The 25,000-nt window shown below is 38.6% G+C and overlaps 1 protein-coding gene and 1 long non-coding RNA gene across 5 annotated transcripts in view; one reads left to right on the top strand and one right to left on the bottom strand.

Annotated features, from left to right (window-relative positions):
- The window catches only part of LOC136834309 (mucin-17-like), a 51,700-nt gene extending 45,474 nt beyond the window's left edge, over nt 1–6,226 (bottom strand). Inside the window, exon 1 of one of the 2 annotated variants that reach the window (XM_067096782.1) lies at nt 6,054–6,226. The gene's annotated coding sequence lies outside the window, so the exon portion shown is untranslated. The remainder of the gene's footprint in view (nt 1–6,053) is intronic. The other variant, XM_067096750.1, reaches the window with a different exon arrangement.
- Nucleotides 1–25,000, top strand: part of LOC136834325 (uncharacterized) — an 85,316-nt gene that overhangs the window by 42,428 nt on the left and 17,888 nt on the right. The gene's annotated exons all lie outside the window — the stretch shown is intronic.

Genomic DNA, 25,000 nt, shown 5'->3' with positions numbered 1-25,000 from the left:
TATATATATATATATATATATATATATATATATATATATATATATATATATATATATATATATATATATATATATATATATATATATATATATATATATATATATATATATATATATACAATATATATATATATATACAATATATATATATATATATATATATATATATATATATATATATATACAATATATATATATATATATATATATATATATATATATATATATATATATATATATATATATATATATATATATATATATATATATATATATATATATATATATATATATATATATTGTAAAAGACATCAGACGTCTCTTCATTTCGCATCAATCACGTTCATGCATCACACTTATTAACATGTCAAGAATCTCATGTAAATATTCATATGTAGAATTTCCTGGCCTTTCCGCCGATATATACGTTATCATTGTGTGTATGTTATGTCTCTTAAAATTGCCATTTTTTTGACTGTCAACAAACAAATTGCTCAGAGTGCGGGTCACAGCAATCGGAGGTCGGGCACTACGTTTCCATCATCTGCACTCTGTCATGTATACCTGAGCTCAGGTGAATAAATCAGTTAATACCGAGTTCGACCTGGTTGTCCTTACAAATAATATATATATGTATATGTATATATATATATATATATATATATATATATATATATATATATATATATATATATATATATATATATATATTCTATATATATTCTGTATATATTCATATATATATATATTTAATATTCACTATTGAATATTAAAAATAATAAATTTTCAGAATCCGTAAAAATTTAAATGTGAAAAAAAAAATTGTTCAGTTGGGATGATTTCAGTGAACAGGGTTAGACTGTATTTTGATAGTGGCCACGTGTAAGGCAGAATATTCAAAGCAGATGTTCATTACTATGAGTTTGAATTTTGTTAACGAGACGAGGTGGATGAATTATGGTGTCCTGTCGTAATACATGAATGAGTCATCGGTGTCAAACTTCTTGGAAATTTGATGACTTCGAAAAACTAATTTGCATAATAGGCATTGCACATATTTCTCTCTCTCTCTCTCTCTCTCTCTCTCTCTCTCTCTCTCTCTCTCTCTCTCTCTCTCTCTCTCTCTCTCGTTCCGAAGAAAGACACAATTTACAAATTTTCCCCTCAAGACTTTTGATAACTAAGGCCGTAATATTTGAAAGTCACCCAGACCAGAACCGTAGCAGTTGTCGTTAGGGTCATTACTCCAATATATTCTGATTAACTAGTAAAAGATACTAATGTACATTAGATTATTTTTGCGACTAAATGGATGACACGACGACGATTCAAGACGAACTAAAAAAGTCCCGAAACGTAGTTTTTGTCAGGAATAACTTTTTTAACTTTCTCAAAAGAAGCAAGAGCACGTGCGCGCGCACTCACTCACACACACACATGTATGTTTGGATGTAATAACATCCTATTACGGTTTGATAGAAAATACATGTTATTTGATTTATGAAATGATGTAAAACGACTGGGAAGTTACGGTGATAAAATCGAGCAGAATTCGGGTTAGTGTTCTAGCAGGTAGGGTGACGTTAGAATAGGAGTTAAGTAGCCAGTTTGTTACAGTGAAGAAAGGAGTGAATGAAAACAAACATAAAACTTCTACACTCTGTGGAATTATATTTTAATCACTTAAAAGAGCTGTGTAAACCATTTTGTAGGTTAGGAACAGGATTCGGTAACGAAAGAAACAGGGACAGTAGTTTCCAAAGGGAACGAGTGTAATTTCTTTTTTCAAGGGGTAGTCGATTTGTGACAGAATCAGAAAGCAATGAGCATCGAAATATTTGGAAAAGGAGATCACCTAGCATTTTCAAAGACATTAAAACCAGAGACAGCAAAGACCCAGCCTTTTACGAGCTGGTTGGGTAAAAGTAATAAAACTTATTCGAGAGAAACAGTGACTACACTCATTAAGTAGAGAAAAGAGAGTTACAAATGTCAGGGTTATTTTGAAGTTGGACAAGACGCTGTCCTTAGGAAACAGTGATTTTGTGATTGAAATCGAAGTTATTAAAGTTTTTACATACGAAAAAATGAGGGTTAACAAAACTCAGTAGGTCAAAGGGAAAATTAATCACTTTACAGAAAGGAATGGTGTAAGGAACAGGGCACCGTGTTAAGCTAGCCTGTTATGAGTCTAGACAATTGAAAGAAACTTAGAATTTTCGGGAGAAGAGTAGAATCAGCCGTAAGATCAGGGTTATTGTCGGGGGAGAATACAATCATATACAAGAGTTTGCAGGTGATGTATATGGATCTGTTTGCATGAGATTAGGTTATAGACGGGAAACTGTAAGCATTATTTGGGTGAAGAAGATGTGCCTTGCACTAGAAATATGCCATTTATGATTAACAAGAGTGAAATGTGGATCAGAAAGCGGGAAAGTCTATGTTTGGTTATAGGAAAATTAGACAGTCTTAATTAAGACATAGAAACTTACTGTTTCGACTGTGTAGTGCAATCGACATTGCGCCTTGTAAACGCTTTAGCCGTGACTCTGGGGATGAAGGTGGTTTACGTGCGGAAGGTTCGTCTTTCAGAGTTTTGTGGCAGGCTGAAGAAGGAAGCAGGTATCTTCCTGTGATATAGCACATGAATATTTGTTCGTAAAAGTTTCTTTAAGAAGACTCTTGTGTGAATACTATACATACTGATTTTTGTTGGCATCTTCAGATTGGGAATGTTCAGACACTAAGACGACTTCAGTGTCAAACTCGGTGAAAATAAATTTAGACAGGTACGAATACGATGGTGTCTGTCAAAGTGAGAATAGGTTCAACGCTAGAGAGAGAGAGAGAGAGAGAGAGAGAGAGAGAGAGAGAGAGAGAGAGAGAGAGAGAGAGAGAGAGAGATTGGGTGATGTCTTTCAAAGTGATAATTCTCCCAAGCAAATATATGATCTGACGCTGTTACGTTAAGAATGGTATTTTCATAGCAGGAAGAATAATTCTCCTATTCAGTTTTCGAAAAATTTCAATGCAGTTTCATCTGTAGAATTTCCATCCGTAATGAAAGTAAGTTAGGGATACAATCTTTATTTAAACGCATTTATTTCAAATTCAGAGCAGTTTATAATTTTGTTCTATGGTTTAATAGCCTACCATTTGTTTACTTAGTCACGTTACATTGTGAAAATTTACACGCCATTCCGACAGGAGTGAGAAAATGTTGAGAAAACTAGAAAAAACAATGCCCAGTTCGTTCACAAATTATTATTCAATGAAAAAGTATAGCTACTTTTGAATTGTCTTACACTTAATGACGTGTGTGCGTGTGTTGTACATGATGTGTATCCATGGCTTTTTAATGTCTTTAAGGCCAGAATGGTTCTAGAAGTAAGGGAAAGGAAATTATACGCACGAGCGTGGTTGTGGGAAAAGAAAATGAGTCGCGAATGGAGTTTGGAATGAATGATGTTTGCAGATCATTCAGTAATGATTGGGGATGGTGAAGAGGAACTACAAAAAATACTGAAAGAGTTTGCAAGAGGAGAAAGTTGAGAGTAAATGCGAGCAAGAGTAAGGGTATGAGAGTACTTTGAAATGAGGAAGGAGGTACATTGGGTGCTAAAGGGATGAAGGAAGAATTAATGAACTGATTCATACAGGTGTTTGGGAGTGAATGTAATGGATGCTGGTGGAACGAGAAAAACGGTGAGTCACGTAAAATAAGAAAGTAACAGGGGAAAGTAACTGGACTTGGAGGGTATTGGGGCTAGGTTGGGAATATGTGAAGTGATTTCAGAGCCAATGTTTGTAAAAAGAAGTGGAGTGTAGATGTGGAATTTGAAAAAGAGATAGGTTGAAGTGGTGGATATGAATTGATGTGCATAGGACATGTGGTATAAAAAAATTTGAAAGTGTGAGAAATGTGGAGATACCAAGGGATGTATCAGTCTTTTGAGATTTTTCGTTCACATAGAAAGTGGAGGAGGACCGGTTGATGTAGAGAGCAGGTGCTGATGATCGGTTTCAAGAGCTGGTATCTATTTTGATGCACCGAATGGGAAAGCTGTCAAAATACACAAGAATAACCTTACATTTTCCACTAAGCAAAATTGTCGTGCGTGAAACAGGCAAAATAGTATGGAAGAGATACTCAGGAGTTTAACACAGGCGTTAATGCAACGTTAAAACATCATGCACCAGGACGTTAATATTTCTAACTTTTATTGTTGGTTTTACGACATTCGCATGGAAACTTATCATTATGCACTTACGCTCTTAGATTTTTCACTTATTTTTACCCTTTGCGCCTTCTGCTCTCTCTCTCTCTCTCTCTCTCTCTCTCTCTCTCTCTCTCTCTCTCTCTCTCTATATATATATATATATATATATATATATATATATATATATATATATATATATATATAAATATATATATATATATATATATATATATATATATATATATATATATATATATATATATATATATATATATATATATATATATATATATATATGTGTGTGTGTGTGTGCGCATATAAGGTAGAGAGATATAGATATAGATGTTAAAGAGAGAGAGAGAGAGAGAGAGAACTTGTCTACGGTCTTCGGACTCGATGCTTCGATGTTGTTAAACTCTTTCGTGCGTATTGGTGTGTGTGTGTGTGTGTGTGTGTGTTTTTTTTTTTTTTGAGAGAATAAGTTTTGGATTTTTAACTTTATACTTTGATGACGGCGAAGTTTGGGAGTTAAGAGTTGTCTAATGGATTGTAACTTCATGCTTCGTTGATAAAAGAAAGATTTGTCTGAGCATTATCAACGTCGATTTATTTTAATACGATTTTATGTTGTGTGCTAACCATTATCTGACAATTTGCTTTCAACTTCAAAAGCTTCTTCGCTCCTTCCTTATATGGTTGTCAAAAATGTGACGACGTTTTAATAATTCTGTGATGGGGAAACGAGACTAATTTACATATTAAGATCTTATTTATATATTATTGGTAACTGCTGAACCACGGAAGCTGTTCAAAATTTGCAGTGCAAACATTTAACGTAATTAGCTTTTAAAGTTTTTAATATCATAAGGAAAATTATTTTCACCGGTAAATCCTTTTAGTCTGCTTTCATTGACGAAACGAATTACAAGAACACAAATTAGAAAATAACGCTGATGAAAAATCTTCGTCAGCGACGGGTGTCAGCAGCGCAAAGTGTAACCTACGCGGTGCTTCTTGGAAGGTGTCATATATAGCTTATTGGTACTCACTGTCCCATCTTTGGTGACCGTGGGGGGCCATTTGTATGGATTTAACTGACTGTTCACTTCTCTATTTCGTGCCTAAGCTTCTCATGTCGTCGAGATAAATTACCTGGCAGAGTATTCGATATCCTTGAGAATGCAAACTTTACATGTGACATTTTTCTCTTGAAATATTCGATATTTTCATGAGATGGAACAAAGTTCACATCTTAACGCCCTAAGTTAATTGTAAATACGCTGGGCATATTGACTTACTTCTTTAACTTTACATGTTTCTGTTTTCCCTTCAAAAATTTCGTTGTTCTTGTTAATGCTAAACTAAGCTGTCTTCGAAGCATGCACGTCGGATCCTCATGAAATAGCCCAAGAATTTTAGGCAATGGGCGGGGTATAACCTAATCGTCAACCTCTGCCCGAAATATAAGAACATCATTTTTATTTAACTTGGTTGTGCTTTCCAAACTCATGGCATGTCGATGCTTTTACGTTCGTTGAAAGGGCGAGCAACAGATCCCGTTCCGATTCGCTAAAGGTTTGCTAATAAGCGAGAGGAGATTTAACAAGTGTTTCGAGACTTATTTTGGGTGTGTTTGATCTAATCAGGTGGTCACAAAAATTTAAAAAAATAAACAGCTGGGCAGAAAAGAGGCACCCATGGGCCTGACACTTGCTTCTTATGCCACAGATGCTGCCCAAACAGATGTACACTCGTTAACTTGCACTTGTCATTACTTTACACATTTGTGTTCACATTTGTGACCACCTTCAGGCGGTGCTCGGTACTTACTTGCTTTGGGTGGTATTTCGCAGAGGTGGCGAGAGCTGTACAGAGAAAGATGACAGTGGGAAGAGGATTGCAGGTGCGACGCAGGTGTTGCTCTGGGCCTGCCAGCTCTCAAAACACATGTGGTGTGAATAAGGTCGCTACGTTCGTCGCACCGGACAGACGGACGATTGGAACCTCCTCCCATTATCCCTTCCCCCACTTTCGCCAGTATCCCGGTAAACCCCTTTCACAACTGCCCCCCCCTCTTCCCCTGTTATCAGTCATTAGCTCCGCCCCAATGTAAGTACAGCTTATATACTTGAAATGATCATCAGTTTATGTCCTTTCGATGAATAAGGCCCTTTCACATAAAAAGGACATTGGCCACGAAAATCTCATATTTTTCTTCATTTTCTTTTGATGATTTATTACTTGTGTCCCCCTCTGTTGGTTCTTTAAATGTTTCTTGCTTCCAGGGGCTTAAACTCTTGTGGGTACAGTATCCAGCTTCCGGGGAAAGCAAAGGCTAAAGAATCAATCAACTTGTGGATTATGCGAAATTCTTCGTTGTCTGTCTTTTCAGTACATGAATACGAGAAAGAGGCTCTAGTGGATTGAACATTCTTTTATGGCTATTTTGCTTAATACTTATGTACGTATGCCTCTGCGATTATTATGTATAATTGATACCCTCAATGCAAATAGGCATCTATGATTATTGTTTAATGTATTTTCACATTGCGTAAATTAATGAATTAAATCTGTTCTTACTCACAGGAACACTATTTTGCATGGTGGTTGGTTTGAACTTAAATGTACGTATATAAAAAATTGTTTCGTCGTAAGACATCATATACCAAAGGTAACTACATCCACATTGATTTAACAAGCCCGTTAAGACTGGCATATTATATGTTATTAACTATGCTATTTGTAAAGGTGTGTTATACATTATGAAATAAATATCTTGGGATACAGCCCAATACTCCATGTTCATGTTTTAGGTAAGCATGAAAGGAAAACCTTTGCAGCAAAGATTCAAAAGTGAATAAGCAGACGATGGGTGTTTATCAGTGCGACAAATGTTTAAGAGCGATGAATAAATTGCTTTTGAGAACATATGGGAGTAAACAAAAATGTATCACTTGACCATCTTGATTTTACGTAGGTCTAAGGAGAATGATGGAAAAAGGACACGGTTTTTGGAAAGTCGGCGTATGCCCTGTTAGTTTGTAGTGAGCTTGATAAATTACATTGTGTGTGTGTGTGTGTGTGTGTGTGTGTGTGTGTGTGTGTGTGTGAGAGAGAGAGAGAGAGAGAGAGAGAGAGAGAGAGAGAGAGAGAGAGAGAGAGAGAGAGCACGAACTGAAGAGGCTTTTAAAAAATTATGAGTGCAAGTATTGCCAGGTGGATGTTTGATCATTATGTGGCACAAGTCAAAAAGAGAACAGAAGGTTGCTGACGCAGCGAAGAGATGCTATAGCACTGGTAAAGCATTTAATTTCAGTTACGTTTCTTGAGTTCTGTGATTCATATAAAATAATGATAATTATAATACACATTGGTAACTTCATGGAACAGTCATTAGACCGTTGATTAATTTTGTTTGGCTCTGAATCTTTCAGTGTGGTGGAAAATGAAATGTTCATGTTTGGAATCATATCTTCCCGTCACGAAGTATACTGGAGCGGTATTTGATTCCAAAAATCTTTCCTTTCAGCGTCACACAGTTTTCCGAAAGTTTGTTCCAGCCTTGGAGAGATCATGGAATAATCTTCCTAGTCGTGTCATTAAATCGTTGGAGCTTCAGCAATTCAAACCAGATACAAATGCACTTTCATTGAACTGACCCTCATCAGTGACTTCCTTAGTCGTAATTGTTTAATCTTGTTTGTTTTTCTTTATTTCTCTTATATAGTTTTTTTCTCTTACTTTTCCGTGCTGGGTTGCTTTCCCTGAGGGAACCCTTGGGCTTGTAGCATCCTGAATTTGCAATTATGGTGTTGCAGCTAGAATAATAATAGTAATAATAATAATAATAATAATAATAATAATAATAATAATAATAAATAATAATAATAATAATAATAATAATATTTATATATGCAAAACAATTAAAATGCAGGTTGGCAATTTTTGTTTTATGCGAACATGAAAAGCTTTTTGGAAAGGTGCATGTTATTTCTGTGAAAGTGGTAGTACTTTTGAACTCGCTCATCTGACTAGTTTGTAAAAACACGGAAAAGTCTACGGTAATTAATATGATGGTTTCATTAAAGCTGGAGCCGGACCCGTAAGCTTTCTGCTCGTTGAATAGCTTCACAATTAGATGAATTTTCTGTACCACGTGTTTCTCTGTGACTCCAGGCTTTTCTTTTTTGATGATATGCAACGAACCAGTTTGTTAATATTTTTTTTTAAGTCACGTATACAGGTATTCTTTTATGCAGATGCTCTTAACATTAATTTTAATCATAAAATTTCCTACCTCGTCTAATCTAATTTTGATAATAAGATTTCCTACCTCATCTTAACTAATTTTAATTTCATACATTATCTTAACTAATTTTAAAATCATAAAATTTTCTACCTCATCTAAAGTAATTTTAATAAAAAAATTTCCCAGGAAACATATATTGGGCCAATTCTGGATTATTGAGGAACTCCGACTATACTAACGGATAAAGGAATCATTGAATTGGTCCATTATCGAAACAATACCTCATTTCCAGTGCTGGATAACACTGGATATCCAATTTTGGTTTGATTACCTCTTTTTCAGTGTTGGATATCCAACTGTGGTTCGATTCATGAACAATACAGTTGGATCTTTTGAATCGACTTTATAAAAATTGTTTGCGTATCAGCAGAAAAACAGTATTATAGTGACAACAATCATTGGTAACCATTTAAAATACACATGTTTTTGTATATACAGGATGTAACAGGAGCTTATACAAATATTTGGGAAACAAAAAGTCATTTTGAGCAGAAAATGTTCTATAAACATATCCATTTTAAGGCTTCGTTTGTCGGTGTGGGGAATTTTAAAATAACCGTTAACATTACCACTGCTTTCAGGGGATGGAGATTGGTAACGGGAAGTCGCCGTAGCCTGGGATGTTTTGGTGGGGGAAAGGGCGGAGGGAGTGGCAGAGGAGGAGGATGGAGCGATTAGGCCGTTGTGAATAAAATAGCTTTCAATCAAATTTATTGCATAGTTTTGAAAAAAAAAAGTGTGCATCACTGAATCCCTCTCCCTCCCTATCAGTTGTATTCATTGGCCACAGATAAAAAAAGTAAGGCTAATTAAATCCCCGCCATCAAAGGTAGGTAGGCTTATTCATTAGATACCTATCAAAGATATAAAATATATTTTTAAAAATCTCCCCCCCTCCATCTGAAGTATTCATCAGACAACAATTCCGAGATGAGGCGGCAGGGCAGGTCGCCCGAGAATTCAACGATCGCAAATAAATGTTACCCAGCAACATTACACTATTTACTTGATACATAAAGCCATACGGCACCGCTGTAAGCTAATTAGATTACTTGCAAGAAAAAGAATCATAATTAAAAGACTAGCATTACACTTGCCTTTTCACTTCGCCGCCCCCCGCCAACATCCCAGGCTGCTGCGCCTTCCCGTTGCCAACCTTCATCCCCTGAAAGCAGCGCTAATGATAATGTTATTTTAAATTCCATCCACCGACAAACGAACCCTTAAAATGCATGTGGTTTTAGAACATTTTCTGCTCAGAATTACTTTTTCCTTTCATTTTCCAAAATATTTACATAAAACCGTGTTACACCCTGTATATATGTGTTTATATATTAGTTGAACAGTGTTAATAGTTGTGTGCTTTTAGAAATCGTGCATAATCGGATGTGCCGTTGCACAGGAAAAATCTCATAACTATAGTTAATTCACCACCCGTGCATCTGATATCTAACCCCGTCTCCTACGACGCTCCTGATTGGCCATCGATTAGCCAGTCACAGGGCTGGAAACTGGTCAGTCTGTTCCAGGCGTCACCGAGTGAACATCTACGCTGCAACCTTTCCTCATGAAATATGTCCTTTTTTTCAGAAGTAGTTACAATTTTCATTACACCTCAGTTTTACACGAAGAAAAGTAGTGTTTCTCAGTTTCATCACTAAACATCGTCAAGCCAATGATTTAAGGATTATAATGATGTATGAATTATGTACATCAGTAAACTTAATGCTAAAAATATGTATAGTGAAATAAACATGAGGCTGTTGTTTGCGCGCATCCCCGCTCATTTTAATATTCTTAATCTTTTGCTTGTTAGTTTTATATTGACAACCTACCTATAATTTTTTGGTAGCATTGTCATCCATGACATTTAAGCCACGATATTGTATGAAACACAATGCACTGCGATGCCATGTAAGGAATGAAAGAATATATTTTGTATTAAAAATTTCATGTTTATTTCACTATACATATTTTAGCATTAAGTTTACTGAAGTACTTAATTCATATATATCATTATAATCCTTAAATAATTGGCTTGACGATGTTTAGTGATGAAATTGAGAAACTACTTTTCTTCTGGTAAAACTGAGGTGTAATGAAACTTTGAAAGTTATTACTTTTGAAAGACACATTTCATGAGGATGGGTCGCATCGTAGATGCCGTCTCGGTGACGGCTGGAACAGACTGGCCAGTTTCCAGCCCTGTGACTGGCTGATCAATGGCCAATCAGGAGCGTCGTAGGAGACGGGGTTAGATATCAGATGCACGGGTACTGTGAATTGATAATAGGCGCACACTGGACGTGAAGACGAACAGCATGGCACTTTTGGTCGAAGATCGCTGTGCCCATGGTTGCAGAAACCGACGCGTATCCGTATCCGAGACAAGCAAAAGGAATTCCGGTTTTCAAAATAAGATCTGGAAGGGCGGAAGAAATGGGGTCAACAATAGGAAGAGTTAATTGGGAACCAAATGTTGGTAGCCGAATACACAGCGGTCACTTCATCTTTGGTAAGTTTTATTGATAGAACTATGTAAAAGCTTGGCATCGGGTATTACCTTGGAAATTGACGTTTTCAATAGTATTTTGGTTGCTTATTAACAATATAGTTTTTTTCGGTCGACTGTAATTAACCTCAGAACTTCATCCAACAAGGTAGGGGACCCCTAGTGAAAGCGGGGTTATGGGTGGGGTAGGCCAGGGGTGGAGGGGGATGATCCAACGTGGTTGGGGACCCCTAGGGAAAGCGGTGCTATTGGTGGGGTAGACCAGGAGGAGAGGGGTATGATAATTTTGTTCTTGTATGGTGGCCACTTCGAATGTTACCGCGCATGTGCAATGTTATAGGGGAGCTTTTGGTAAAAAGGTTTTCTGGAGAAAAGGTGGGGAGAGGGGGAGGGACAGACGTGATACATATCTAGCCAATCACGTCACGTTATGAACTCCGCATTGAGGAAAACCCTCTTGAGCATTGGTACTAAAGGTCAAGGGGAGTTGGAGGAAATGTGGATATCTGGAGGGATCAAGATCTCTCTCAGTGACGGACGGCTGAGGAATTTGGGGGATACATACACCATGTTTACATGTTATTCCTCTCGATTTCCAGTGTTTGTAACTTATTTTTCTGCAATCTTTTATATCTTGTTCATCAATCATAATAGGTACTACTTATGTACATTATCTTGTCCTCAATTTATGACATTTACCGTATAAGCCTATACATAACAATGAACTCCAAATTGAGGAGTTATCTTAAGAACACGATTATAGGCAAGTTGGAGGAACAGTGGGGATGAGGAGGAATAGAGATCACAGTGACGTGAGACTGAGGAAGTTGTGAGGTATTCCTCATATATATTGTTCACGCGAGGAATTCAGTTCAAGGAATGTTTGCAATAAAATTCACACTATTTTACGGGATGAGGTCATCAAGGGCATGGCTAAAACCTCAGGTTTTAAATATATTAAACTTGATTAGGGACTCAAGCATTGGTCATACTATCACAGGTCTTACAATGCTTATTGTTACGTCAATGCAGGTCACTAATTCACAGTAGAACCAGCATTTAAAGAGAAAGTGACGGGTAACGATAATAAAGGAAAACTAGGAAGTCTCAACCTCATGTTTAGGATATATAGAAACATAAAACAGTCTGAAGTTTTATTTCGAACAAGAAAACTTCCAACCATAATCTGAAAAGCCCAAAATACACATTCACCGTAGTTTTAGTTTTTTTTTTAATAAAAAACTAATGATAAACTGACAGTTATACACTTGAAATAACTCAAAAATACGCTAATTAAAAGGGCAGAGGCAGTCACTGGGAAGTCATCTCAGGTCTTAGTAGCCACTTAGCTGAAACGCGTGATTCCAACAAACCGGGAGGTTAACTAAAGCCTAGTAGCGATATACTATGAATCCTTTTACGCATCCAATCCAGGTTTCGTGATAAGTACAGTTCCTGAAAGAAAAGCTCTTCATTTAGTCATATTTTTCGCGGCTTTAAATGTTAAATGATGTGGATGTTAAGTATTTGAATACTCACAATATGTTAAATCAATCTTCAGGTACTTTAAGGACTGATCTTAACTAGTCATTGGTTGAAACTAAGGACTAGTAAAAAAATCAAGCTTTTATATACCAGAATATAATCAGATTATAAAAAACCGTTACCATTCTAGTACTAAAATGAAAGTACTAATACCTTTCATACGGAAAAGGTGATAACATCCTGGAGAGACTGGTCACTAAAATCCTTGCTTACAATTCAGAAAAATGACAAAACTGCCTCGTATTTCATAACTTACTAAAAAGTTTAAAAAATTAATTCCTTGCTTGATAAGCCAGTATTTTAGGTCTATATACCACTACCTGGCTTATCCAAAAAGTGGTTACCCCAGGTTTTACAGTTTTATACCACTACCTGGCTTATCCAAAGAGTGGTTACCCCAAGGCAACATATGCCAAGTCAGACACAACCAGAAGTCTTAGGGAAAATATCATTGAAAATAGTTCAATATTCCTAAACATTTAGGAAGATTTCTAATACCAGTGTACAAATTACAAGGGGTCTTAGAATTTGATTAAACGCAAGTGACGGGTAAGCATATAAATAACACTGAAGAATACTCGAGCGATTACCAAACAACCTCACTCATTACACTTAAAATTTTCACTTAAAATCAGGCCAACTTAAATATAAATTTAGATCATTTGTACACTATATCACACGTATGAATTCAAAATGTTACACTAATAAAATATAATTATAAAACAATGACCAACATTATTCACTGAAAGCAACACACAAAAGCAAATTTCCTGGGAATCTATAAAAGCATTATATACACAAAACTTCACCCCTTAATATTTAACTTTGATCACTTGCACGCAGTGTCGTTTGAACCAGGGAAACTGGAGAGAAAAACCGTCTGCTGCTCCAAAGTCACTTTTCCTAAAGCCGGCAAAACGCTCTGGCCACAAACAAAGATTTTGGGGAGCTACTGGGAAACTTATATGGAGTGACGTCACACGGGAACTAACATTGACATCTGCTGGGAATGGAAGGGGCTATAAATGCTGAACAGGAATTCCAGTTGGTTTAAAAATATGTTTTTAACGTAAATTTCTTGTTATTGATATAAAAATGTCATTATGTTGTTAATCTACGTTTCAGATATCTAGTATTTTATGGGGAAATGTAGTGAAACGTATTTCGCAACGAAACATGAAAACTAAACAAAAGGGAGTCATGCTATTTATATCTTTATGAAATGATATTCACCTGAATTAAGCGTCAATATTTCCTCCTAAGGTTCATTAGCTGTTAGACCTCAAAGGTGTACCTTTGAGATAGATCATTATCTCTCAAAAGGTTATCCTTGCTTGCACATTAGAAATATCCTGCTGAAAATGAAGACAAAAATACAAAAGGAAGAAAATGAACGCTTTTAATGATATGCTAAAATGTCTCAATTGTTCACGTGAACAAAATAGTTCGGTACTTTCCGGTGTGAGAACAATTTTGTGTTGCCCAATGAGTCTTCGTGAACAATGCTGGCAAATTATTTACTTATTCACCGAAGAAATGAACTTGAAATTGTTACTAATATAGGTTGCGACATGCCTTGGGAGTGGCAATTTGTTAAAGTCCTGGAAGTCACGCGCCTGAATAAAGAACCAGTGGTAACTGTTTATAAGTCCATATTAGAGCCATTACATGGGAAAGTGTTGTGGACTAAAGTAAGAATCAAATCTAAGCTATGTCATAAATATTTCCTTGAAATTTGCCTGGACAATAAGCCTAAACAGCCCTTTTGAGGGGCCAAATGTTAAGTTAAAGATTTAAGGTGTCTTGAACCAGTGGTTTTGTTCTTAAGTAACGTTACCTTTCAAGCCCCAATATTATCAAGAGTATTCAGGACATGTCCATGCACTTTCGAGCTGTATGAATCGTCTTTATACATGATTTATAAAAATTCACAGAGTAGACCTTTGCAAGACCACCCATGGACGGGAGGAGGAATGTGTGCAGAGAGTCTGAATGCGATTTTGATCTATAGGCCTAATTGCACAAGTGCTGAAGTTCTTAAACATACACGAGTGATTATGCTTGCAAATGTTTTACACATGAAAATTATCACTTTACTAATGTAGGCTATACAAATTATTATATATATATATATATATATATATATATATATATATATATATATATATATATATATATATATATATGCACACACACACGCAATGCATCAATGGTTAATCTCCCTCCGAAATGTAAGGACAAGCTGAACCACCGTTTAGTCCGAAATTGTCGCTGTTTCTTGTCGGTTATAGGCCTATGTATCAAGACACTGAACCAAAGGGAGATCATTTGAAACTACTGGTTTAAGTAACAATATCTGCATGAATACGAAGGGAGGAATGAAGGAATTAGATCTTTTTTTTTTTTTCTTTTGATGTGTAGGGACAGAGTTTGACCCAAATCGTGGCCATCGAGAGCAAGAGTTTCGAACTGGACGAAATGTCGACCTAATGTTTAGATGGAAATAAGGACTAAAATCCCTTGCCAAGTTACATTTCATTTGCTCGGGACTGCTTCAAGAGCAAGAAGAGCCCATGCTGGTGGCATCAGGCCAGCAACTCTCTCAACTTTATAGCTTCGGAAATAAAGAAGAAAATTCTCCGTTATGGACGCTGTAAGTGTATCTATTGGACCTTCACAACTGTGGTGGTTTCATCTCTCTCTCTCTCTCTCTCTCTCTCTCTCTCTGCGCGCCGGTGTGTGTGTGTGTGTATGGCACCCTTAGCTTTATTGGGAGATATACAATAAACACTTAAGAGAGAGAGGATTACCACTCAATTCCGTTCTAGTTCGGAGTCTTATTAGATAAAACTTTTTTTTTTTAATCATTGTATCCATACATTTTTCCGATAACATACGTGTATTGCTCTAATTGTCGTGTTATTTTTATGAGAGAGAGTTACCATTTAATTCCGTTTTAGTTCGTAGTCATATTTGAGTAATAAAACTTTTTTTATTTTTAATCATTGTGTCCATACACTTTTCCGATAGCATGATATATGTATTACTGTAATTGTCGTCTTATTTTTACGAGAGACAGAGAGAGAGAGAAGTGACAAAAAGTAGCTCTTTTACCTGAGGTTTACAAATGTCTTTCCCATAGTTCAGTTCATGTTCTTCCCCAATTAGCCATTTTCCTTTTTTTATCAGAATTCTCTTTGTTTTTTTCACGATATATGATGATGTCATCTTTCTCCTCCTCACCCCCACCCCTGTTTTTTTAAATAAGGAAATGGAGGAAGGAAAAAATATTGTTACGTGTGGGGCTTGGCTGATGAGTTTATTAATTAATTAACGTAATTTATGAGGTCCTGAGTTGCCAATAACAAATGTAACCTGTCCTTTAAGGCTAAAAGTTAACCGCAAAGACAGACAATTACTTTATTAAATAAGGTCGCCAGTCAGGGAAAAACAATACGGGGAATAAAGGGTTACTCTGCAACGCATGGATTACAACAAACCCCCCTTACTTCCCAATTGGTCCCGACAAAGAAAGAATTTGCGGTTAGCGAGGAAATTACATGAACTTTCACCCACGTCGGACACAATCAAGTTTCCCCTTGCTTCAAGTAAAGTTTTAACACAGTGGATGTCTGTACTACTATATATCATACGCAATTTAGTATTGGTAAAGGCTATTTCTCTTCCGAACAATGGGATCGAGACACAAGGCTGCCTGAGATTTACTTACTTAACCTTCCCTAAGTCCTACTTACTGCGCGGGAATAGTTTACACAGTTTCGCTAAGCAACATTCATTATTCTTACACTAGACTTCATAAAAGTGAATTGGTTATACCCTGTTATCGTAGATGGTGGCGAAGAGGGAAAAAAAAGGAACTGGAAATACAGAAAGAGGTACTAGTAAGTCGACGAAAATTTGGCAAATTTCAAACTTACCGTTGACGTGTCGCTTGCGCATGCAACAGACGATTGGAAGTCTTGAAAGGAACTGATTCAGCTCACTGGCACCAATGAAAAACAGTAAGAGGGCAAGCACAAAGAATTAGTTACACACAACGCGTGTGTCTCGCGATCTCCAGGCTCTCTCTGTCTGCCTGCATCGGGTCGAGGTCAGGGCAGCGGTTGGCTGTTTTCGTCAGTAGGCCTACGCTTTGGGCAGTCTGAAATTTTGACAAAACATCGCCGAACATAGAGCAGGGAAAAGGAAGCTTTAAGACCACCTTCAATAGAGGTTACTTGGTGAAACGTTCCCTATGGGTTTAGGCCCCTAATGCTAACTATTCCTGCTAAAGACGTTATTTTTTTGAAATACCCAGCCTCCCTTAGCATAGACAGAGACGTCTTCCTGTCTTTGTTAGAATAATATGTTTACTAAATAATGCAGAGGGGGCGAACAGCAGAATATTTATAAAAATATGATAAAGAAAAAGATTTACAAACACTCTGCACCCCCCTAGGACTGAGGGAGGGAAGGAGAAAGGCGTTAACCGCAGTGGCATCGCTGGCATTCCATTAGTCGGGGTTGCCTAGGTGGGGCCAAGATATTTTTTTGGGGGTGCCAAAGAAAATTACACAAAACTAATGTACCAATTCTGAAATTAGTAAAATATACTGTTCTCGAATGTATATATCCATGCGAATGAAGGAAAATAATAGTATTAGTAATTAGCAAGCCTGTATTTGAAATTACAGAGCTCAATTTTCAATTAATTGTCAACTCTTTCTATATGCAAATGTATCAAATACTGTAAGGGTTAAAGTTTAGATAGCAAGAGAATTTCAACTTGGGGCAGGCGGCCAGTGGGGGCGCCAAAAATCTGACTAGTGGGGCCGGGCCCTTCCATAGCGGTGCCGCTGGTTAACCGTTTCATTCCCAGCTATGTTGTTCTGTTGCTTGTACGTCTTACGGTCGCCTGAATACTACTAATCTTATCATAGTTTTAAATAAATAGATTCACTCAGTCTACATAACCACGCAAGAGCTTGTGACTGAGCACGGCATTCTCGACCATATGGCCTTTACGAATAAAGACGGAATTCATTTTTTGGTGTTGGGGAAGGAATCTCTCTCTCTCTCTCTCTCTCTCTCTCTCTCTCTCTCTCTCTCTCTCTCTCTCTCTCTCTCTCACGTTTCACTTCCTGTGCCGTATCGGACATTACGAATTTTCTAAATAAGGCCATTATTATCTTTTTGTGTGCAAGCGTTAGTGTCTTTGAAGCCTCACTTTTTTGTCGCCATAGTCGACTTAATTGTGAAAACACTCCCCTCAGGTGAAGTATATATCATAAGGGGTAGCTAGGACATATGCAAATTAAACGTCTTCAGGCAGTTCTGGTGTTTTTCCATCCTAAATGCCTTCATCCGAAACCGAAATAAAAAATATTTCCAGGAACTTATTCTGCAAGTATTAATAAACATTTATTGAATCCAACCAGAGATTATAACAACGGAGGCATTGTGGTGATTCTTGTAAGGCGTCTCTTGTCAAGATTTGTGAATATCTTATCAGCAAGTGGATCAAAGGCTGTCAAGGCAGAGAGAGAGACGGATTGTCCATGTATCAATACACTGGAAGAAATTCTATATTCTGTCTAATTATGTTTACGGTAATGTTTCTCAATCAAAGTACTTTTCTATTTCACCCAACATTTTTAGGTATAAAATTATTGTTATTAAGGATTTTAATTTCACTTAAACACGAAGAACTTATTGATATAATATTCCCAATTGGTCTTCGATAAATGCGGTCTTACTATTCCACGACGTCATTGTCGAAGTGTCTCGTTGAGGACAGTATAACGATCTAATGGTCAAATTCGCTCTAGTTTGCGACTTGTCCCTCTTCTTCGTTCCAGAGATGATCTGACCTACCATCTGCCGGAAATCAGTGAAGACGGACTCAGTGAAGTGAACATTCGCACTAGCCTTGGATGAGAACCATTATTGGGTATATCGTGTTTTTTTTAATTAATTCCATTAAGTGTTCTGTCTTATTTCGCTTTTAGAAACTGATTTTCTGGCAGTTTCTCGTTGACATTGCGTTTAGGCTATTTTATTTAGAACTTGCGTGATTTTTACTCTAGCTATTTAAGATATTTTTATGCTCCTTCTATTTTTATGATACTGAGTAGGACATTTTGGTTCATTATAGATACTTTGTATACTGTACTTTTTTGACAAAGATTCCCACTCCACCACCGTTTTTGTTTTCTCTCGGTACATGGTAAAAGTTGTAAGACCCTAGCATCATTTCGTTTTTTTAGAATAATCACTTACATTATTGCCTAGCCAAGTCTCTGTTAGCATGCATATATCTAAATTTTGATAATTTATAAGATTTCTAATTGTATTAGTTTTATTTCCTACGGAATGTATGTTTATAAAATTCCATAGAATCTTATTACTCAAAGCCATTCTTTATATACTATGCACTTATTGCCTTCATGTTTTATGTTTAGTATCACTATGGCCTTTCTTTACACAGTTTTTACACTTTAAGGTGATGCTAGCACATTCGATTTGTGATTTTCACCACATCTAGGGCAAACTTGGTCATTTCTACAATGTATTTCTCTTTTCAGATGTACATTAATCACATCATGTATTTTACCTGCATATATTTCAGATTCTTTGTGTACCTCATCGTACGCATCACTGTTACGGCCTTTCTGCTGATATGTATATCTACCTTTTATATGCCATGTAACAAATGTTGTACATATTTTTATGCTTGTCAGAAAACACAACTCGTGTAGGGATGCAGCGGGGCCTTGGGTCGCCTGCTACCTTTCCGTCCGCTTTTTCTTATAAACACCTGTTGAGAATAATAAAGAATCAGTCTTTCACTCCTGACTTTTCTTGAAGCCTCACGCTGGTGACCCTGAGTCAGGGACAGGTAGCGTGGTTTTGGCCCAGCCATTAACGGACTAAGTACGGCCGCACCCTACCATCAGAAAGCCTAAGGCGGACTAACTACGGCATAAAGTTTAGGCCTCTGATAGCACCCTACCTGGCAGAAACCATGCCTTTAACAGACTAAATACGGTGTACCCGAAAGGGCATGTTTTGGCAATTTGTTCGACCTCTCGAACAAAACAGCACCATTAACGGACTCAATACGGCGCATTTTCCCGTGTTTTGGTGCGTGAGAAGTCAAGATGTCAGAAGTAGAACCTCAATGCGAACGCACGAGCATCGTCTGCACGCTGCTCTCACCAACAAAGCCAGACACTGTCAAACTTCCCCCGTTCTCGTGCCAAAACACGGCATCATGGTTCCGGGGCGCAGACGCGCATTTTTGTATGGTGCGCATCTCAGATGATGCTGCAGAATCAGACATAGTCATGATGGCATTCCCAGAAGAAGTATTCAATAGAATCTCCCCATGGCTGGATGTGCAACCGGACAAAGTCACATACACAGACTTATAAAACAAACTGCTAAATTCCTACGCCATGCCCGTGTCCGAGAGAGCGCAGCGAGCATTCGACCTGTTATCCCAGCCTCTTGGAGATGCATCACCCAGGGAAGTCTGGGACCAGCTGCGAGGGTTAATAACACGTCCGGGTTGCGACGAGAATTGGAGGAAAAGAACAACTGACCTGACAAAAGCAACCTTCGTTCGGCGCCTCCTGCAGGAAATTTGGCGCCAGATAAGGGATGTAGAGATCCTGGACATGGTTAGTCGACGACGCCCAGAAACTATATGAGGCCACCAAGGCCTCGACACACGCTGCCGCCCTGGCAGCCTGCAACCTGTCGGAGGAAGAAGGCGATGACGATGGAGACATCAACGCTGTTTATAAGAAGAGATTGCTATGCAGAGAGCACAAGACATATCCAAACCCGGCCTGGTGTTTCTACCATAGAAAGTTTGGGACCAACGTCAGAACCTGCAGGCCTCCGTGTTCTTTCACAAAAAACAACAAAGGCGGCCACAAGTAACAGCTGTGGCCATGAAACCCAACTCCCACCGCCCAGCAGGGTTTTTCATCACAGACAGATCTCTAAACGCTGCCTGCTGGTTGATACGGGGGCAATGCAGACACCGCCTCCTCGACACAGGGACGTACCATTCCCGTTAGCTCTCCACCGGACCTGGGATGCCCTCCATCTGTTCCACAGCCCCCAACAGCTACATGTCTCTCCTACAGGAGTTCCCGGACGTGTTCAAACCAGAACTATGCCAGTTGCCTGGGGCTTCGGCAAAGCACGGCATCTTCCACTACATCACCACAACGGGCCCACCAACCCATGCCAAGTTCAGACGTCTGCCCACCCAGAAGTTACAAGATGCCAAATGGGCCTTCACAGAAATGGAACGCATGGGCGTCTGTAAAAAGGCATCAAGCCTGTGGGCGTCCCCTCTCCACATGGTAAAGAAATCTGATGGTTCATGGAGGCCCTGCGGGGACTATCGGTGCCTGAATTTGGTAACAACACCAGAACACTACCTCCCTTCCTAACATGCAAGACCTGACAGGTGCCCTCCACAGAACCAAAATTTTCTCCAAGATGGATCTACTGAAGTTGTACTTCCAAGTCTCTGTACATCCCGACGACGTCCCAAAGACCGCCATCATCACGCCCTTTGGGAGCTACACATTTTCCTAGTCCACTTTTGGTCTCAGGAATGCAGGCGCCACTCTCCAGCGCCTGATGGATACCATCTTGGGAGATCTGCCCTCCTGCATCTGCTACGTCGATGACATTTTTTCCAGGTCCCCAGTGGAACACTTTCGCCACGTCCGCACCATCGTGAAACGCCTGCAGGACAGCGGATTAGTTGTCAGGTTCGACAAGTGCATCTTCGGGAAAGAAAAAGTAGACCTCCTGGGCCACGAGATTTCTCCAATAGGAGTGCGCCCCACGGCCTCTAAAGTAAAAGCTATAGAAAATTTCCTGGAACCACAAACCATCAAGGCCCTTCAGGAGTTTCTTGGGATGATAAACTACTACTGTGCTTCATCCCACATCATGTACCCCCTGACATCAATCCTGAAGGGGAAACCGAAAACACTAGCATGGGAAGCTCTGCAGCAGCAGGCATTCATCCAGACGTAAAGTCCCCTCTCCAGTGCCACCACCTTAACTCACCACAACCCCGCCGCTGCCCTCAGATTGACAATGGATGCCAGCAACATCGCCTGCGGTGCAGTACTTGAACAGCCCTTGGCCTTCTTCAGCTGCAAGTTTTTGCCAGTGGAGACCCGCTAAAGCGCCTTCGACAGAGAGCTGCTGGCTATCTACCAGGCTGTGAGGCACTTCAAGTACCTGCTGGAGGGAACCGAATTCACAGTCCTAACAGACCACAAACCCTTGGTTCACGCATTTGCCAAACAGGGGGACACCTGGTCTGCAAGGCAACAGCGGCACCTGACCACCATCTCCGAGTTCGGTTGCACCATCAACTACGTCCCTGGCAAGAAAATCCGAGGGGCTGACGCTCTGTCAAGAATAGAGATCAATTCCCTTGACCTCGCGAGGGAACAAGCAGCGGATCCAGAGCTCCAACTTCGCAGATGAAGGCTATTGCCAGCCCCGTTAAACAGTCCTCACTCAACCTGTATCAGGGAAAGTGGAAAGTCTTCCTAGGTTGGTGTGGTGAGGGGAATTTACATCCCCTCAAAACAGCTGTAAAGGATGTAGCAGATTTCCTCCTTTTTCTGAGGCAAAAGAAGACCCTCTCTCTCTCTCTCTCTCTCTCTCTCTCTCTCTCTCTCTCTCTCTCTCTCTCTCTCTCTCTCTCTCTCTCTCTCTCTCTCTCCACAATTAAAGGTTTTGGGGCCGCCCTCTCTGAAGTGTTAAAGCAAGGGGCATAGACTGTCAGCGTCATGGGAATTGTCAGGCTTGGTGAAACATTTTGAAAAAAAGTTGTTCACCCAGAGTTTTGAAACCGCCTGAGTGGAGTGTCACGAAGGTCCTATCTTCATTGACAAAGTCTCCATATGAACCAATCAAAACTGCATTGGACTGAGACTTGATGTTGAAAACAGTGTTCCCTTGGTTTTGGCATGGGTGAAGAGGGTTGGAGAAAAACACACCCTTTTGTATGGTCACTCATACACGTGGTTGGATGGAACTAGTTTACATTCCTTCCAGAGTTCGTAGCAAAGACTCAGAACCCCTCCACATATGACGCAAGGTTCAATGGCTTTTCCATTCCATCACTCAAGGACTTCGTGGGAGATGATCAAGGAGAGATGATGCAGTGTCCGGTTAGAACTGTGAAAGTCTACCTGAAATGGACAGCCTCCCACAGACCAATGAAACGTAGGTTGTTCATTAGTACAGGCCGAACAAAGGAGGAGATATCAAAGAACACGATCTCCCTCTGGCCAAAAGAAGTGATAAAAAGAGTTTACAGTTCAGGAGGTAGTGCAAGTCCTGTTCCTACCAGAGTCAAGGCACACAACATTAGAGGTATAGGTCCTTTAACAGCCTTCAAGAAGAACTATGCAGTTGGACAAAAACTGTGTGCAGGTGCTTGAAAGAGGCAAACGGCCTTCACCTCTTTCTACCTCAAAGACTTAGCTCATAAATCCTTTGAAACATTCACCTTGGGTCCAGTTGTGGCAGCACAACAGGTGGTGTAGGCGTAGAGCTACTCCACAGCTCTTTCACAGATGTAGAGCAGGATACTAGCTCCGCCACTCAGGAATGGCTCCATGGATTTCTGGAAAATCTAGAGTGAGCACTATTCACAGAAAATATTTTCAGGTTTAGTTCATTTTGTGTCACCCACACTACTTTTCATTGAGAGTTCTACCTCCCTCCTCATTGTGAGTCTCCTGTCTTATGAAGGTGTAGGGAGTATTCGTATTGGAATAAACATCAAATTAAAAATAAAATTTGTATTTTTCCTAACATACAAACCTACTACACCTTCATGTAGTTAAAGTTACCCTCCTTTTTCCACCCTTCTTAGCCTGATCCCTCTTTCCTCCTGCGAAGTTATGACGGTCTTAAACTCGGGCTGGTTCAGCAATTGGACAAGCGCCAGTAGGTTCAGACCAGGGCAGGTTGGGTTAACAGGAAGCTAGTGGATTTCAGTAGAATGCGTCTACATTCAGCCGAGTCACACGAAGCGCACGGAAATCTCCTATATATGAAGGTATAGGTTCATATGTTAGGAAAAATACAAATTTTATTTTCAATTTGTATTTCCGGGTTTTGCTTGGTCCATGAGAATTACTGAGTGAATATTACTAAAGATATTTCTAAAGATATTACTGGCATTCCTGTTTCATTTTTGACGTCCTGCTGCCCAACCTCTTTAACTATTACATCTTAGTATAACTGAGAATTTCTCTCAGTTTCACCTTCAAGTCATTTATTTTCTCGAACTCTTATCTTGCTGTCCAACTACTCCAATCTGTCTTTTCACTGTCTTAAACGCTGAATGGCTGAAAGTGTCCCAGTGCTTGGCTTTATGGCAGAATTTCAGGATACATTAATTTAACCTACATATTTATATGTACATGGTATTTTAGAATTTTATATTTTATAAAAATAAACGATAGTATCAAAGTTTATATACCTGCTTTTATTACTTAAATCTTTACATGTTCCAGTGTGTCATTCTGATTTCAATTCCAGTTATCCGAATGTCTACCCTCGCAATTTTGTTACTCTAAACTCCTCACCATTTTAACGTTGGTAGTTGGACTCCAGACTGTCAAAACTTTATTTACGTGACCTTCTAACCACATAAACTTCATTTGTGTGATCCTCCACAACCCTACCTGCCATCCAATGCGACCTTCCCACTATCTTGAAGTCAGTAATCTTTCGACATTTTGAAATTCTGTCATTTAACCTCGTTAACTTTACGTATAAAGCCGTTCGATTAATTAATGGACTTTTTTAAAAATCTGTGTATGAATATTTTGTGCATAAAAATGTGAACTTTTGCGTCATTTGAAGATCCTTCTTTGGTTTGTTTATTCCACTTGTATAAAACAGTTTTCACCATTCATGACTAAATAAAGATGGGATATCAGCATATCCATGTCCGAATTTTGAAGATTGGTAACTTCCTTTATGTTAGTAAAAGCAAACCAAAGAAGAATATGGTTAAAAATTTGTTTGACAGAAGGCATTCCAAGTAAACCTCGTTTGTAAGTCTTCTGAGGCTATATTCTTTTAGAAGTCTTCCAGGATTGTTGGATATATGGTATTTCAAGCCAAAGGTCAGGTTATTAGACCGTTAAAGACATTCAGCTCCACACTAAAGCAGTGAGTCAGACGTGTCATTGTACACGAGGTTTTTCAGTGCCCAACTAAATAGAGTTTTATATATGAGTAATTCTGCTGTCATCATCCATATTGAATTTTGGTGTTAAAACCTATGGTCAGAACTCCTAATAGCTTTGAAATATAAAAGGCCTGGCCCATTGGTGTTTCCAC

The sequence above is a fragment of the Macrobrachium rosenbergii genome, chromosome 4 (assembly GCF_040412425.1).
Source record: "Macrobrachium rosenbergii isolate ZJJX-2024 chromosome 4, ASM4041242v1, whole genome shotgun sequence".
NCBI classification, from domain to species: domain Eukaryota; kingdom Metazoa; phylum Arthropoda; class Malacostraca; order Decapoda; family Palaemonidae; genus Macrobrachium; species Macrobrachium rosenbergii.
This window is presented reverse-complemented; position numbering and strand designations above follow the sequence as displayed.